The sequence below is a fragment of the Hypanus sabinus genome, chromosome 4 (assembly GCF_030144855.1).
Source record: "Hypanus sabinus isolate sHypSab1 chromosome 4, sHypSab1.hap1, whole genome shotgun sequence".
NCBI lineage: Eukaryota > Metazoa > Chordata > Chondrichthyes > Myliobatiformes > Dasyatidae > Hypanus > Hypanus sabinus.
This window is the reverse complement of record NC_082709.1, coordinates 130,545,213-130,560,728: the sequence shown is the minus strand read 5'-3', so window position 1 is coordinate 130,560,728 and position 15,516 is coordinate 130,545,213. Positions and strand designations below refer to the sequence as shown.

The window sequence follows — 15,516 nt, the reverse complement described above, 5'->3', positions numbered from 1 at the left end:
GTCCATGTCCATGATCTTTACAAATGCTGCGACTTTTGTTTTGCCAGTGTATGTTAAAGTTAAGAATATTTATTTATCATGATTTGCCAAGGAGGTTCACTTTTGACAGCAATATTACCAAAACTTAATATTACCACTTCCAGTATGATGTCAAGAAGGCAACTCATGTGAGCAGCTCTGAAGGAAATCATCAAATACTCCCATTTCAGTCTGCTACAGCTGAGGATCACAACTACTTCTAAGGTCTGTCCAGTTAGTAACATTGCTTTAAGGTGATTAAAAACTTTATCACGACTTAAAGTTGATGGAACTCGATTGGACTCTGGTTGACGTGGTTTCCCTTTAAGACAGTGGAAAAGAGGATGCAACGTTGGTTTAAAAGTTTGTCAAAAAGAAGAGTGACTTTCCGCTACCAATACCGACCATCTTGCTGACAAATGTACAGTCTTGGGTAAATAAAATCAAAGATCTCAGAGCTAGTTTGCTGTAGCAGAGGGACATTAAAAGCTATTTTGTTTTTTGTTTCACAGAAACTTAGCTAACCCCCATCATTCCAGATGAAGTAATACAGCCGGACAGTTTCATAACACTCTGCCAAAATAGGACTGCTGAGAGTTTCAAAGGCAGAAGAGATGGAGAATGCTTCATGGGCAACTCCTTGTGGTGTACAAATGTTGCGATGCTGTCCCAGTTGTGCTCACTCAGCCTGGAACATCTCACAATCAAGTGCTGTCCATTTTATCTGCCACAGGAAATTCAGCAATCATCTTAGAAACATAGAAAACCTATAGCACAATACAGGCCTTTCAGCCCACAAAGCTGTTCTGAACATGTCCTTACCTTAGAACTACATAGGCTTACCCATAGCCCTCTTTTTCTGAGCTCCTTGTATCCAACCAGGAGTCTCTTAAAAGACCCTATCATTTCGGTCTCCACCGCCACTCTCCACAGCCCATTCCACACACTCACCACTCTCTGCGTAAAAACTTACCCCTGACTTCTCCTCTGTACCTACTTCCAAGCACCTTAAGACTATGCCCTCTCATGCTAGCCATTTCAGCCCTGGGAAAAAGCCTCTGACAACCTACACGATCAATACCTCTCTTTATCTTGTACACCTCTGTCAGGTCACCTCTCATCCTCCGTCTCTTCAAGGAGAAAAGACCAAGTTCACTCAACCTATTCTCATAAGACATTTTCCTCAATCCAGGCAACATCCTTGTAAATCTCCTCTGCACCCTCTCTATGGTTTCCACATCCTTCCTGTAGTGAGGCGATCAGAACTGAGCACAGTATTCCAGGTGGGGTCTGATGAGAGTCCTATATAGCTGCAACATTACCTCTCAGGAATTAAACTCAATCCCACAATTGATGAAGGCCAATGCACCGTATGCTTCCTTAACCACAGAGTCAACCTGCACAGGTGCTTTGGGTGTCCTATGCACTCGGAACCCAAGATCCCTCTGATCCTCCACACTGCCAAGAGTCTTGCCATTAATGCTATATTCTGCCATCATATTTGACCTACCAAAATGAATCTCCTCACACTTATCTGCATTGAACTCCATCTGCCACTTCTCAGCCCAGTTTTGCATCCTATCAATTTCCCGCTGTAACCTCTGACAGCCCTTGACACTATCCACAACGCCCCCAAACTTTGTTTCATCAGGAAATTTACTAACCCATCCCTCCACCTCCTCATCCAGATCATTTATAAAAATCACTAAGAGTATGGGTCCCAGAACAGATCCGAGGCACACCACTAATCACCAGCCAGCTTGCAGATTATGACCTGTCTACAACCACTCTTTGCCTTCTGTGGACAAGCCAGTTCTGGAACAACAAAGCAATGTCCCCTTGGATCCCATGCCTCTTTACTTCCTCAAAAAGCCTTGCATGGGATACCTTATCAAATGCCTTGCTAAAATCCATATACACTACATCTACTGCTCTACCTTCATCAATGTGTTTAGTCACATCCTCAAAAAAATTCAATCAGGCTGGTAAGGCCTGACCTGCCTTTGACAAAGTCATGCTGACTATTCCTAAATCATATTATGCCTCTCCAAATGTTCATAAATCCTGCCTCTCAGAATCTTCTCCATCAACTTACCAACCACTGAAGTAAGACTCACTGGTCTATAATTTCCTGGGCTATCCCTACTCCCTTTCTTGAATAAGGGAACAACATCCATCTACCTCCAATCCTCCAGAACCTCTCCCGTCCTCATTGATGATGCAAAGATCATCACCAGTGGCTCAGCAATCTCCTCTCATTTCCCACAGTAGCCTGGGGTACATCCTGTCTGGTCCTGGTGACTTATCCAACTTGCTGCTTTCCAAAAGCTCCAGCACATCCTCATCCTTAATATCTACATGCTCAAGCTTTTCAGCCTGCTGCAAGTCATCCCTACAATCGCCAAGATCCTTTTCCGTAGTGAATACTGAGGCAAAGTATTCATTAAGTTCCTCTGCCATCTCCTCCAGTTCCATACACAATTTTCCACTGTGATAATTGATTGGTCCTATTCTCTCATGCCTTACCCTCTTGCTCTTCACATACTTGTAGAGTGCCTTGGGGTTTTCCTTAATCCTGTCTGCCAAGGCCTTCTTATGGCCCCTTCTGGCTCTCCTAAGCACCTTTCTGCTAGCCTTATAATCTTCTAGATCTCTATCATTACCTAGTTTTCTGAACCTTTCGTAAGCTTTTCTTTTCTTCTTGACTAGATTTACAACAGTCTTTGTACACCATGGTTCCTGTACTCTACCATCCTTTCCCTGTCTCATTGGAATGTATCGACACAGGACCCAATGCAAATATCCCTTGAACATTTGCCACATTTCTTCCTCTTTGCCACATTTCTCTGAGAACATCTGTTTCCAATTTATGCTTCCAATTTCCTGCCTGATAGCCTCATATTTCCCCTTACTCCATTTAAACATTTCCCTAACTTGTCTATTCCTATCCCCCTCCAATGCTATGGTAAAGGAGATAGAATTGTGATCACTATCTCCAAAATGCTCTCCCACTGAGAGACCTGACACCTGACCAGATTCATTTCCCAATACCAGATCAAGTACAGCCTCTCCTCTTGTAGCCTTATCTACATATTGTGTCAAAAAACCTTCCTGAGCACACCTAATAAACTCCACCCCATCTAAACCCCTCACTCTAGAGAGATGCCAATCAGTATTTGGTAGCAGAGTACATTCCACTTCAAGCCTGTAAAACAGGCTCTAAACAAACTGACTGATGTAATAAACAGGCATGAAACAGCGAATCCTGATGCCTTCCCTATCATTTTGGGGAATTTTAACCAGGCCAGCTTGAAAATGTCTTTGAGTAATTACTACCAACATCACTTATAGTACCAGAGGAACCAACACACTGGACCACTGTTACACCAGAATCAAGAGCTCTTACTGCTCTATTCAATATCCACACATTGCAAAGTCCGATCATATGGTTGTACATCTACTCCCTGAGTATAGCCAAAGACTGAAGATAACAGCACTAGTAAAGAGGACCAAGAAGGTATGGGCAAGGGAGGCTCAGGAGACCTTATAGGACTGCTTTGGATCAGTGGACTGGACTGTATTCAGGGATTCATCTCTGTGTCTGAATGTGTACACCACAGCTTTCACTGACTTCATTAAAACCTGTGTGAAGGGGTGTGTCCCTACAAAAGCATACTGTACATACCCAAATCAAAAGTCATGGGTGAACCAGGAGGTTTGTAGTCTGCTGAGGGCTAGACCTGTGACATTCATGTCAGGCAATCCAGATCTGTACAAGAAAAAAGAAAACCAGGTACTACTTGTGGAGGGTGATCTCAAGAGCAAAGGTACAATTCCAAAAGTTTGGAGGCAGAATCGGATACACAGCAACTCTAGTAGGGTTTGCAAGCCATTACTTCCTATAAAGCGAAACCTAACATCATGATGGTTCACTCCCAAATGAACCCAACACCTTTTATGCCACTCTGAAGGAGAGAATAAAACTATGGCTATGAGGATCCCTGCAGCTTCCGGTGACCCTGTGATCTCTTTCAAGGGGGTGAACCATTGCAAACAGGCCCCCCATGGTGTACCTGGTAGGGCCCTGAAAACCTGTGTCCACCAACTGGCAAGGGTGTTCAAAGACATTTTCAATCTCTCATCGCTAGTCAGACACTCCCACCTGCTTCAAAAGGGCCACAATTATACCAGTGCCCAAGAAGAGCCGGGTGAGCTGTCTCAACGACTGTTGTCCAGTAGCACTCATATCTACAGTGATGAAGAGCTTTGAGAGTTTGGTTATGGCTAGAATTAACTCCAGCCTTAGCAACAACCTGGATCTCCTGCAGTTTGCCTGTCGTCACAAAAGGGCTACGGTGGATACCATCTCATTGGTTCTTCATGTAGACTTGGATCACCTGCAATACAAATACCTATGTCAGGATGCGGTTTATTGACTACAGCTCAGTGTATAACACAATCATTCCTACAGTTCTGATCGAAAAGCTCCAGAACCTGGGCCTCTGTACTTCCTCTGCAACTGGGTCATCGACTTACTAACCAGAAGCCCACAGTCACTGCGGATCAGGAATGTGTGCTTAGCCCACTGCTCTACTCTCTAAACACATGACTGTGGCTGTGAACAGCTCAAATCCCATCTATAAATTTGTTGACAATACAATACAACTATAGTTCGCAGAATTTCTGATGGTGGAAGAGAGTGTACAGAAGTGAAGTACATTAGCTAGTTGGGTGATGTCGTAGCAACAAATTTGCACTTGACGTCAGTAAGACCGAAGGACTGATTGTGGACTTCAAAACTGTAAGATGGAGGAATATACACTAGTCCTTAGGGGAACCAGAAGTGAAAAGAGTGAGCAATTTCAAGTTCCTGGGTGTAAATATCTATGAGAATCTATCCTAGACCCAACATCTTATTAGGAGTTTGAGGAGATCTACCAAAGACACACTCAAATTTTCACAGATGTACTGTGCAAAGCATTCTAACTGGCTCCATCACTGTCTGTTTGTGGCAGTGGAGGGTGTGGGGGTGTGGCTACTATACAGGTTCGAAATAAACTGCAGCATGTTGTAATCTTGGTCAGCTCCATCAAAGGCACTGGTCTCCATAGTATTCAGGAGCAATGCCTCAAAAAGGTGACTTTCATCATTACGGACCCTTATCACCCAGGTCATGCCTTGTTCTCATTGTCAACATCAGGGAGGAGATACAGAAGCTTGAAAGCCACACCCAATGGTTCAGGAACAACTTCTTCCCCTCTGCAATCTGATTTCTGAAAGGATATTGAACCCATGAACACCACCTCACTACTTTGTTCAATTTCTATTTTTGCACAACTTATTTAACTCATTAAAAACTGCAAAAATTGACAGGATAAATGTGCAAATACACCTCTTTGTCAAGACACCTGGGGAATCATTAACCACTGCTCTCTTGGGTTTACCATGTTGTTAATGCCTGGCAGTGCAAGGTATCCAAATCCAATCATTAAACTCCATTACATCAAGAAGATTAAATTACATTTACACTATTCTTTAGAGCTTGCACCACTGATTAAATAATGATTGAATATGTCCCGTTGTGTAGAGACTTAAACGATGCATTGTCACTCATATTTCTGATGCATGGATCATGTCTGAAGTAACTGATCTAATTTTGCAATGTTGCATTTTCACCCAAAACATGTTGCTGTTGCTATATTTCTAACACAGAAAGATTTTAATTTTCTTGGGCTCTGCTGGCTTGATGAAATAGTTCTGCATTACTCTCCTGAGTCCTTTGGTGATCTTGCTCCAGGTTCAGGCACAGCACTATTCTGCACACTCACTGTCTCACTGTGCAGTTTCAGTTCTCCAGCATCAGCCGTTGTTTTGATTTCCACTGTGCAGTGCTCTACTGCTCCCTCTGATGTACTAAAACATTGACAGCACTAATTTTCCCACACTGCTGTAACTGCAGCTGTTCAATGGGAACCCACTGGTACCCAAGAGGCATCCATCCACCTCCTGCTGTAGTTAGAGCAGTCAGCCAAGAGATCTCTCCTCATCCATACAGAAAGTGCAGCAGCAGACAATTTAAGTAATCCATAGCCTCAATGGCAAAAGGATCAGGACAGTGCCCAGAAATTCACCCACTTTGCTAAGTAACTGATTCAGTCCTACCCTGCCATAGCTATACTTAACTATTAACATTAGCATCATAGCTATCAGCATCACATCGCTGATTATACAAACAGTGTTTATACGTTTTACCAAGACATGGCTTGCTCAGAGTATGCCAGATATGTCGATCTGACCCAAAGGCATCTCAATACACAGAACGGACCAAACTGCTGATGTGGAAAAGGCAAATTGTGCCTTATAACAAACTCTCTGTGGTGCTCTGATGTGGCGGTTTTGGGTGTACACATGTTCCATCTAATGATCTAACACCGACAATTCTATTTACCAAGACATATCTCCTCCATGATCCTGACCACAGTTTACATACCATCAGTGGCCAACTATAATCAGGCATTTGAGATACTGCATGATGCCATTAACAAACAAGAAAGTCCATCCCGACACATTTCATATCATAGTTGGGGATTTCCATCAAGTTTGTTTGAAGAAATCTCTGCTCAATTACCATCAGCATATAACCTGTAGCACCAGAGGTCCCAACACTAGACCACTGCTATACTAAGATAAGCAATGCCTACCATTCCATGCGCAGACTGCATTTAGAGAAATTTGGCTGTCTTTCTACCTGCATATAGGCAGAAGCTAAAGTGCAGGGTTCCAGAGTCAGGACAACAAAGAGCTGATTGTGAGAGGTAGAGGAGCAGCTATGGGATGGCTTAGAGTCAGTATACTGGGCTGTGATCAAGGGCTCATGTGTGGATCTGAATGAAAACACCACAGAGGTTACGAACTTTATAAAGACAGTCATAGATGAGTGTGTCCCCTCAAAATCATTCAGAGTCTTTTCCAATCAGAACCTCTGGATGAAGCATGAGATCCACAAACTGCTGAGGGTCAGATCCAAAGCATTCAAGTCTGGTAACCAACAAAGTTACAGAAGGTCCAAGTATGATCTCCAGAAAGCTATCATGTGCAAACTTGAATCAATGAAGGATGCTCAACAGCTGTAGCAGGGCTTGAATGGTATCACCTCTTACAAAATTAAATCAAGTGACATGGGAGACAGCAGAGTTTCGCTTCCAGAAGAGCTCAGTGTCTTCTGTGTTTACTTTGACTATCAAAACATATATAGAGGAACCATTGCAAACTTCTACAGCCCTGGACAATCCTGTGATTTCAGTCTCTGAGGCCGACATGATGATGCCACAGCAGTGTTCAAGGATGGCACTGGAAAACTCAAACACATTAAAAGTAAAATCTTGTTAAATGAAAATGCCACATTCAAGTTTTACGAAACCAGTGCAGTTCTGTATACCATCCAAGATGAAGTATCCAGAGAGCTGGAACACATGGAGGCTGAAGGAAACCTTTCCAAGTTTGAGTGGAGCCATTAGGCAATGCCAATGGTCCCAGTAACGAAGAAGGATGTGTCTATTAGGATCTGTGGTGATTTTAAGGTCACCATCAACCCAGTACTGAAAGTAGATCAATACTCTCTGCCCACAAGAGGATATCTTTGCAAATATTTCTAGAGGGAAACACTTCAGCAAAGTGGACTTGGCTGAGGCCTACCTGCAGATGGAGGAAGAGTCCGAAGTGTTTCTCATCATAAACAGTTACAAAGGGCTTTATTGCTATAAATAGACTGTGGTCGTGCTGATACGCAACAAGTGAAAGCAATACACTGAGTCGAGCAGGTCTGGTTGAACTGTTTACTGGTTCAATCCGTGCGCGCTTAAGTCCCCGCTCCCAACATCCCCCACTCTTTGCAGGGCGGAAGTGACGTCAACTTCCAGGCTGAGCTCTGCCCCGCACTCAGAGCCCTCTTGGTTGCCACTGGTTGCGGACTCGCCCATGACTATTGGAGCCGGTTCACCTGCCGCGTGGGCGAGCCGCCACATGACACACACCCCCCCAAAACCTGCGCTAGGAGGTGCAGAGTCCACAGTCTGCACACTGTCAGTTCTTTTAGGTGACCGGCCTTGTCATCGTGGGGGTGGCACCGCAACCGGGCATTCGAGGTCTAGATGCGCCGGTTTGAGATGGTCAATGGTGAAAGTCTCTTCACGACCGCTGATGTTGAGAACGCAGGTCGTCCCATTATGGCGCACTACCTTGTAGGGTCCTTCGTATGGTCGTTGTAGGGGTGGTCTGTGCGGCCTCGGCAAATGAAAACATACTTGCTCTGTTGTAGATCCTTGGGCACGAAAGAGGGTGTTGTTCCGTGAGGGGATGTCAGGACTGGGGCAAGTGTTACAAGCCGCTCCCAGAGTTTAGTTAGGACCGCCGTAGGTGAGTCCTCCTGGCCACAGGGCGCTGGCACAAACTCACCGGGAACTATGAGTGGGGAACCGTAAACAAGTTCAGCCGATGATGCGGACAAGTCCTCCTTGGGCGCTGTGTGGATGCCAAGCAGCACCCAGGGGAGTTCATCAACCCAGTCTGGCCCTTGAAAGCGTGCCATCAGGGCTGACTTCAAGTGCCTGTGGAAACGTTCCACCAGGCTGTTGGACTGCGGGTGGTAAGCAGTCGTTCGGTGGAGCTGGGTTCCGTGGAGTTGTGCCAGTGTAGACCACAAAGCCGATGTGAGCTGCACACCCCGTCTGAAGAGACTTGGGCTGGGAGTCCAAACCGTGCCACCCAGGTGGTAATCAGGGCTCTGGCACATGTCACCGTGGCTGTGTCAGCAAGTGGGACAGCTTCTGGCCACCTCGTGAACCTGTCCACCATGGTGAACAGGTATCTTACTCCTCTCAAAACCGGCAGTGGGCCGATGATGCCCACGTGGACATGTTCAAACCTCCTATGTGTCTGCTGGAAGGGTTGCAGTGGGGCCCTCACGTGCCTCCGGATTTTGGAGGTTTGACAGTGAATACATGTCCTGGCCCAGTGCCCAACCTGCTTGCGTAGGCCATGCCACACAAACCTGTCTGGGATCAGCTGGATGGTCGCCTGGGTGGAAAGGTGGGCTTAAACTGTGCAAGGCGTCGAAAACGCAGAGCCTCCAGCAGTCGGGACAATGCCTGGTGGACACATTGCAAAGGATCTCATTACCTTCGGGCCCAGTGGGTATGTCTTCGAGGTGGAGTCCTGAGACTGTGGTTCGGTACACCGGTATATCGCTGTCCAGTCGTTGTGCCTTAGCTAACGCCGCATAATCCACCCCTGGAGACAGAGAGTGCACTGATTGGATGGAGGAGTGTGACAGTGCGTCGGCTAACATGTTGCTCTTCCCAGAGATGTGCTTGATTGTGGTGGTAAACTCCAAGATGTACGACAGGCGGCGTTGCTGGTGGCCCGACCACGGGTCCGACACTTTGGCAAACGCGAAGGTGAGGGGCTTATGGTCTTTGAAGAGCGTGAACTCCCTCCCTTCCAGGAAATACCTGAAGTGCCGGATGGCAAGTTACAGGCCAGCAGCTCCCTGTCGAAAGCGCTGTACCTCAGTTCCGGGGGTCGTAGGTGCCGGCTGAAGAAAGCGAGTGGCTTCCACTGGCCTTCGACGAGCTGCTTGAGCTCACTGCCAACTGCCGCATCGGAGGCATCCACAGTGAGGGCAGTGGGGACGTCAACCCGGGGGTGGACCAGGAGTGTGGCGTTTGCTAGTATGTTCTTGGCTTGTTCGAAAGCTGCCGTCACCTCCCCCATCTGGTGACCTCTTTGACCTTGCAGGACATCAAGCCGAAAAGGGGCAGCATGATCCAAGCCGCTGAGTGCAGGGAACGGTGGTAAAAGTTAACCATCCCAACAAATTCCTGCAGGCCTTTAACAGGGCTGGGTCTGGGAAATCGGTGGATGGCTTCAACTTTTGCCGGCAGGGGCACAGCTCCATGGTGGTCGATCCGGTGTCCCAAGAAGTCGATGGCGGGTAGGCTGAACTGGCACTTGGCCGGTAACCTGGCCTCACCGAGGGAGAAAGTCTGGAGCATCTTCGCATCGACCATTCGTCGTCCCTTCAAATCCGCGAGCAGGCAGTGCGCGTGGAGGAAGTCCACACCCAGCAATGGCTGTGATACTGTGGCCAGTGTAAATGTCCATGTAAAGTGGATGGAACCGAGCTGCAAGGGGATGGTTCTTGTGCCGTAGGTGCAGATGGTGCTGCTGTTGGCTGCCGTAAGTTCTGGTCCTGTTCTTCTAGTTCAGGTATCATTGCTCGAGGGGGGTAGGACACTGATTTCCGACCCCGTGTCCACCAGGAATCTACGCCCAGAGTGCTTGTTACAAACGTAGAGGAGGCTATCACAGTGACCAGCCGCTGTAGCCATCAGCAATGGCTGGTCCTGACATTTCTCTGGGACGAGTATGGCGGCCGGCAGCGGCGGGCCACAGAACCCCATCTTTGATGATAAAAACACCAAGACTCAGAAGTGGTGCTGCCCCTTGGTGTGGGTGTTACATGCTCCACTGCAGGGGTGTGGGAGGGCTGGGCTTTCAGCTGTGCCGCAGCACTAATTTCGATGGTGGTTCCACCATTTTGTTTGGCGCGCCAAAGCACGTCCGCGCGGGCAGCCACCCTGCGGGTCTCTAAGGTCTTCATCTGCCAGCAGGAGGTGAATGTCTTCTGGCATTTGCTCCAAGAAGATCTGCTCAAACAGGAGGCAAGGCTTACGGCCATCTGCCAGTGCTAGCACATCGCACATTAGGGCTGCTCTCGCGCGGTCACCCAGGCCGTCCATATGCAGTAACCGCACAGCCCGTTCGTGGCGGGAGAGGCCAAATGTGCAGATTAACAGGGCCTTGAGTGCTTCGTACCTGTTTGTTGCCGGCGGCTGATTCAGAAAGTCGATAACGTGGCCCATTGTCTCCTGGTCAAGAGCGCCCACCGCGTAGTAATACCTGGTCGCGTCTGAGAAAATTTGCCTGACCTGGAATTGGGCCTCTGCTTGCTCGAACCAGACCAGGGGTAGAGTGGTCCAAAAGGTTGGCAGTTTAAGGGAAACTGCATTCTGCAGACCCGAGTCATTCATGCTGGGTCCAAATGCCATTGGACCGTTAGGGTCATCAATGTAGTCGTGCTGATACGCAGTGAGTGAAAGCAACACACTAAGTCCAGCAGGGTCTGGTTGAACTGTTTACTGTCTCACTCAGTGCGCACTTACGTGCCCGCTCCCAGCATCCCCTGCTCTTTGCCGGGCGGAAGTGACGTTGGCTTCTGGGCCGAGCTCTGCCCTGCACTCAGAGCCCTCTCAGCTGCCGCTGGCTGTGGACTCGCCCGCAACTGCTGGAGCCAGTTCGCTTGCCGCGTGGGCGAACCACCACAAGACTTATTTTTGGAGTAACATCTGTACCTGCACTCTGGCAGAAAGCTATGGACTAGGTGCTGCAAGGCAGCCCTGGCACTCACTGTTAAATGGGTGACATCACTGTTACCAGTGAGAATGACAAGGGGCATCTCCAAATTGTCGAGACATGGTTAACAAGATAAGAAGTTTTGAGCATGATGCAACAAGTGTGAATTCTTTAAACCAAGCATCACTTACTGTGGTCACACTATTGATGCACAAGGATTACACAAGTGTGCTGAGAACATTCCAGCTGTGGTGGATGCCCCAAGGCCAAAGGACATGTCACAGTCACAGTCCTTTTTAAAGAGTTGTAAGTTACTTTAAAAAGTTCCTGCCAAACCTGGCTGCTCTGCTCCACCCCTTGAACTCATTACTATATATCGGGAAGAAATGGCAATGGACAGAACAGTCTGAGGTGGCTTTTTAATAGGCAAAGGAAATGGTGACATCAGACACTGTAACTCACCCATTATAATCCACATTGTTCAGTGACTGTGTGGTGTGGTTTCTTTCGAACTTATAGTCTTTTAACATTTTTGTCCACATTGTCCAGTGAAGCTTGCCTGTGATGCTGTGCTTTAGGGTTTGGGTACAGTCCTGTCACATGTTATGAGTGATGGAAGTGAATGCCCTACAGCCTTTGCACTACATTCCTTTACTGCTGCAGAGAAAAATTACAGAGATTGACAGAGTGGCCTTGAGTCTAGTTTGGAATCTAAAACATTTCAACCAGTTCTTGTTTGGGAGTAACCCTAACCCTCCTCACTGACCATCAACCTCTGGTGTCCATTGTTAATCCACAGAAGGGTGTTCCACTAACAGCAGCATCATGAATGACGAGATGGGCTCTGTTCCTTCGAGGACACAATTACAAAATCGAATTCAAGAGGACTAATCATGAAAATGCTGATGGACTGTCCTGTTTTCTCTTGGAAAGAGAATTACCAGAAAAAAATTATTATAGAGGATATTGTCAGGGCACTTGTGCAGGGACCCAATCACAGACCAAGTACTGTGCACACTGTGACATTTATTGCGTAACTAATCCAGAGGTACAAACAAAGTTGGCGTCAAAGTTCAGGCAGAGTTCAAAACATCCAGAGAAATTCAAAAATCAGAATCAGGAAAACTCACTGGCACAATCTGGCAACAAACAGGTGAAAACACAGGACTGAAATACACTGAGCAATAAACAAAGAGGCAGATGATAAGTGGAGCACAGTGAGACACAGGTGGCAGCAAAACAGGTAGTAATGGGAAACCGGTGAGGATGGCATAATCAGTGATACAGGGGCTGGAGCAGAGTAGGGGCAGGGACAGGAGGACATGGGACATGAAAACAAACAAGAGCACATGGCAATACAAAAAAACAGAATGACAGCTGGGGGAAACACACAAAAAGACAGTTCAACTGGAGGCAATGACAGTACCCCCCCCCCCCCCACTATCTATGGATGGCTCCTGATGTCATGGCAGGTAGAGCTGGATGCTGCCGATGAAAGTCCCTGATGAGAAAGGGGTCCAGGATGTTATGGGTGGGGACCCAGCACCTCTCCTCAGGACTGTAGTCCTCTCAGTCCACAAGGTACTGGAGGCCATGGCCCCAGCAACAAACGTCCAGTGGTCGACACACTGTGAAGGTCTCTGACCCATGATGAGCCGTGGGGAAGGGGGTGGTTTGGGGATGGGATACAGGGGTGTCTCATAAAAGGCTTGATACAGGGCACATAGAAGGTGGGATGAATGCGGCGGAGAGTGGAGGGGAGCTTGAGAAGGACGGTAGCAGGGCTGATGACTTTAGCAATGGGAAAGGGGCCAATGAAGCGGGGGGGGGGGATGAGCTTGTGGGAGTCCACGTTGAGGGCTCAAGGGGGCAGGTCGCAGGTTGAAAGCCATACACGTTGTCCCTGGAGGTAACGTGGGGCCTTGGAAAGATGGCAGTCAGCTTGAGGCTTGATCCTAACTGAGGCACAGAGAAGGGCAGAGCGAGTGTGCCTCCACATCTGCTGACACCAACCTCCTCCTCCTGGGCAGGAAATAGTGGAGGGTGGTAGCCAAGGCAGCACTCAAAGGGGGACAGACCGGTGGATGAGGATGGATGTGAGTTTATGGTGTATTCGGCCCAGGGTAGCTGCTGACTCCACGAGGAGTGGTTCTGGGAAACCAGACATCGCAATACTGTATCTAGCTGTTGGTTGGCCCGCTTGGTTTGGTCATTGGTCTGTGGGTGGAATCCTGAAGACAGACTCACAGAGGCACCCAGAAAATTACAGAATGCCCTCCAGAAGTTGGGTGTGAATTGAGAGCCCCTGTCTGATACAACATTACAGGTAAACCACGTAATGTGAAAACATGCAGTATTAGTAATTTGGCTGTTTCTTTTGCAGAGGGGAGTTTGGGTAAAGGAATGAAGTGTACAAACTCGGAGAAGTGATCAACTACTATGAGAATGGTAGTGTTACCATCTGATGGGGGAAGACCGATGACAAAGTCCAGGGCAATGTGGGACCAGGGTCTCTTGGGGATAGACAGGGGTTGTAACAGACCAACGGGTGGCCGGTTAGAATTCTTGCCTTGAGCACAGACCAAGCAAGTTGCAAATGTCATCTCCCATGGAGGGCCACCAGAACTGCCAACTGATGAAGGCCTGAGTACACCTGGTTCCAGGGTGACAGGATAACCAGGAAGAATGACGCCACTGTAGTACCTGTGAGTGAGGCATTGACTAGGGGCTGCCTTGCTCTGTTGAGCAGCTTGCACAATGGATTCAATGTCCCATTGTACTGCACCCACGAGACAGTGAGCAGGGAGGATGACGTTGGGTACCTTAGGGGTCTCAGAAGAAGGAAGTCTTCAGGAGAGTGCATCAGTTTTTCCGTTCTTGGAACCAGGGCGGAAGGACAGAGTAAAATTGAATCTTGAGAAAAACAGGGACCAATGAGTTTTACGGGAGTTGAGACGAATGGCAGTATGGATATATTCCAGATTCTTGTGATCAGTCCAGACCAAAAATGGCACCTTGGCTCCCTCCAGCCAATGCTTCCACTCCTCCAGAGATAGCTTCACAGTCAGCAGCTCCCGGTTGCTGATATAATAATTCTGTTCCGTGAGAGTGAGGTGGTGAGGCAGGGGTGTACCTTCTCATGCTTGGCTGAGCGCTGAGAGAGAACAGCTCCTATGCCAATGTCAGACACATCCACCTCCACAATGAACTGCTGGTTGGTGTTGGGTTGAATCAGGATGGGGGCAGAGGTGAATCATTGCTTCAGGCCAGAGAATGCTTCTTCAGCAGCAGGGGACCAAGAGGATCTGACAGCCGATGAGGTAAGAGCAGTGAGTGGTGCAATTTCTGATGAAACGGGGTAGAAGTTAGCAAAGACCAAGAAGTGTTGCAGCTCTCGACAAATCAAAGGTTGGGGCCATTTGACCACCGCCTTGACCTTCTGCTGGTCTATCTGAATGGAGCTGCTTGAAATTACATACCCCAGGAAGGAGACTATATTGCAAGGAAACTCACATTTCTCTGCCTTCACAAAGAGCTGGTTCTCCGGAAGGCGCTGGAGAACTTTGCAGACGTGACCTGTATGTTCAGCAAGGGACTTAGAAAAAAAATCAAAACGTCATCGAGATAAACAAAGACAAATCGGTTCAGGATGTCCCTGAGAACGTCATTTACCAGGGCTTGGAAGACGGCTGAGGCATTGGTGAGACCGAATGGCATGACCAGATACTCATAATGGCCTGAGCTGGTGTTGAAGGCAGTCTTCCACTCATCCCCTTTGTGGATGTGGACAAGATGGCATTACGGAGATCAAGCTTGGTGAAAACTGAGGCACCATGTAGTAGTTCAAATGCTGATGTCCTGAGCAGAAGAGGGTAATGGTTCTTAACTGTGACTTTATTCAGGCCCCAGTAATCAATGTATGGAAAAAAAACCTGCACCAGCAGGGGAGGAAGACAGCTAGATGATGCCTGCAGCCAGAGACTCTTGAATGTATTTACCCATGGCTTCTGTTTCAGGTACGGACAGGGAGTATAGATGGCCTCTTGGGCAAGATGTTCCAGGCAAGAGGTCAATGGCGCAGTCAAA

General features: G+C 47.7%; 1 protein-coding gene across 4 annotated transcripts in view; it reads right to left on the bottom strand.

Moving 5' to 3' along the window:
- Positions 1–15,516, bottom strand: part of LOC132393207 (TLR adapter interacting with SLC15A4 on the lysosome-like) — a 46,346-nt gene that overhangs the window by 14,682 nt on the left and 16,148 nt on the right. For 2 of the 4 annotated variants that reach the window (XM_059968173.1, XM_059968174.1), the window contains exon 2: positions 4,332–4,415. The exons of 1 other annotated variant lie outside the window; for it this stretch is intronic. The gene's annotated coding sequence lies outside the window, so the exon portion shown is untranslated. Of the gene's footprint in view, positions 1–3,703; positions 3,788–4,331; positions 4,416–15,516 lie in introns of all 4 variants that reach the window. One more of the 4 variants, XM_059968175.1, reaches the window with a different exon arrangement.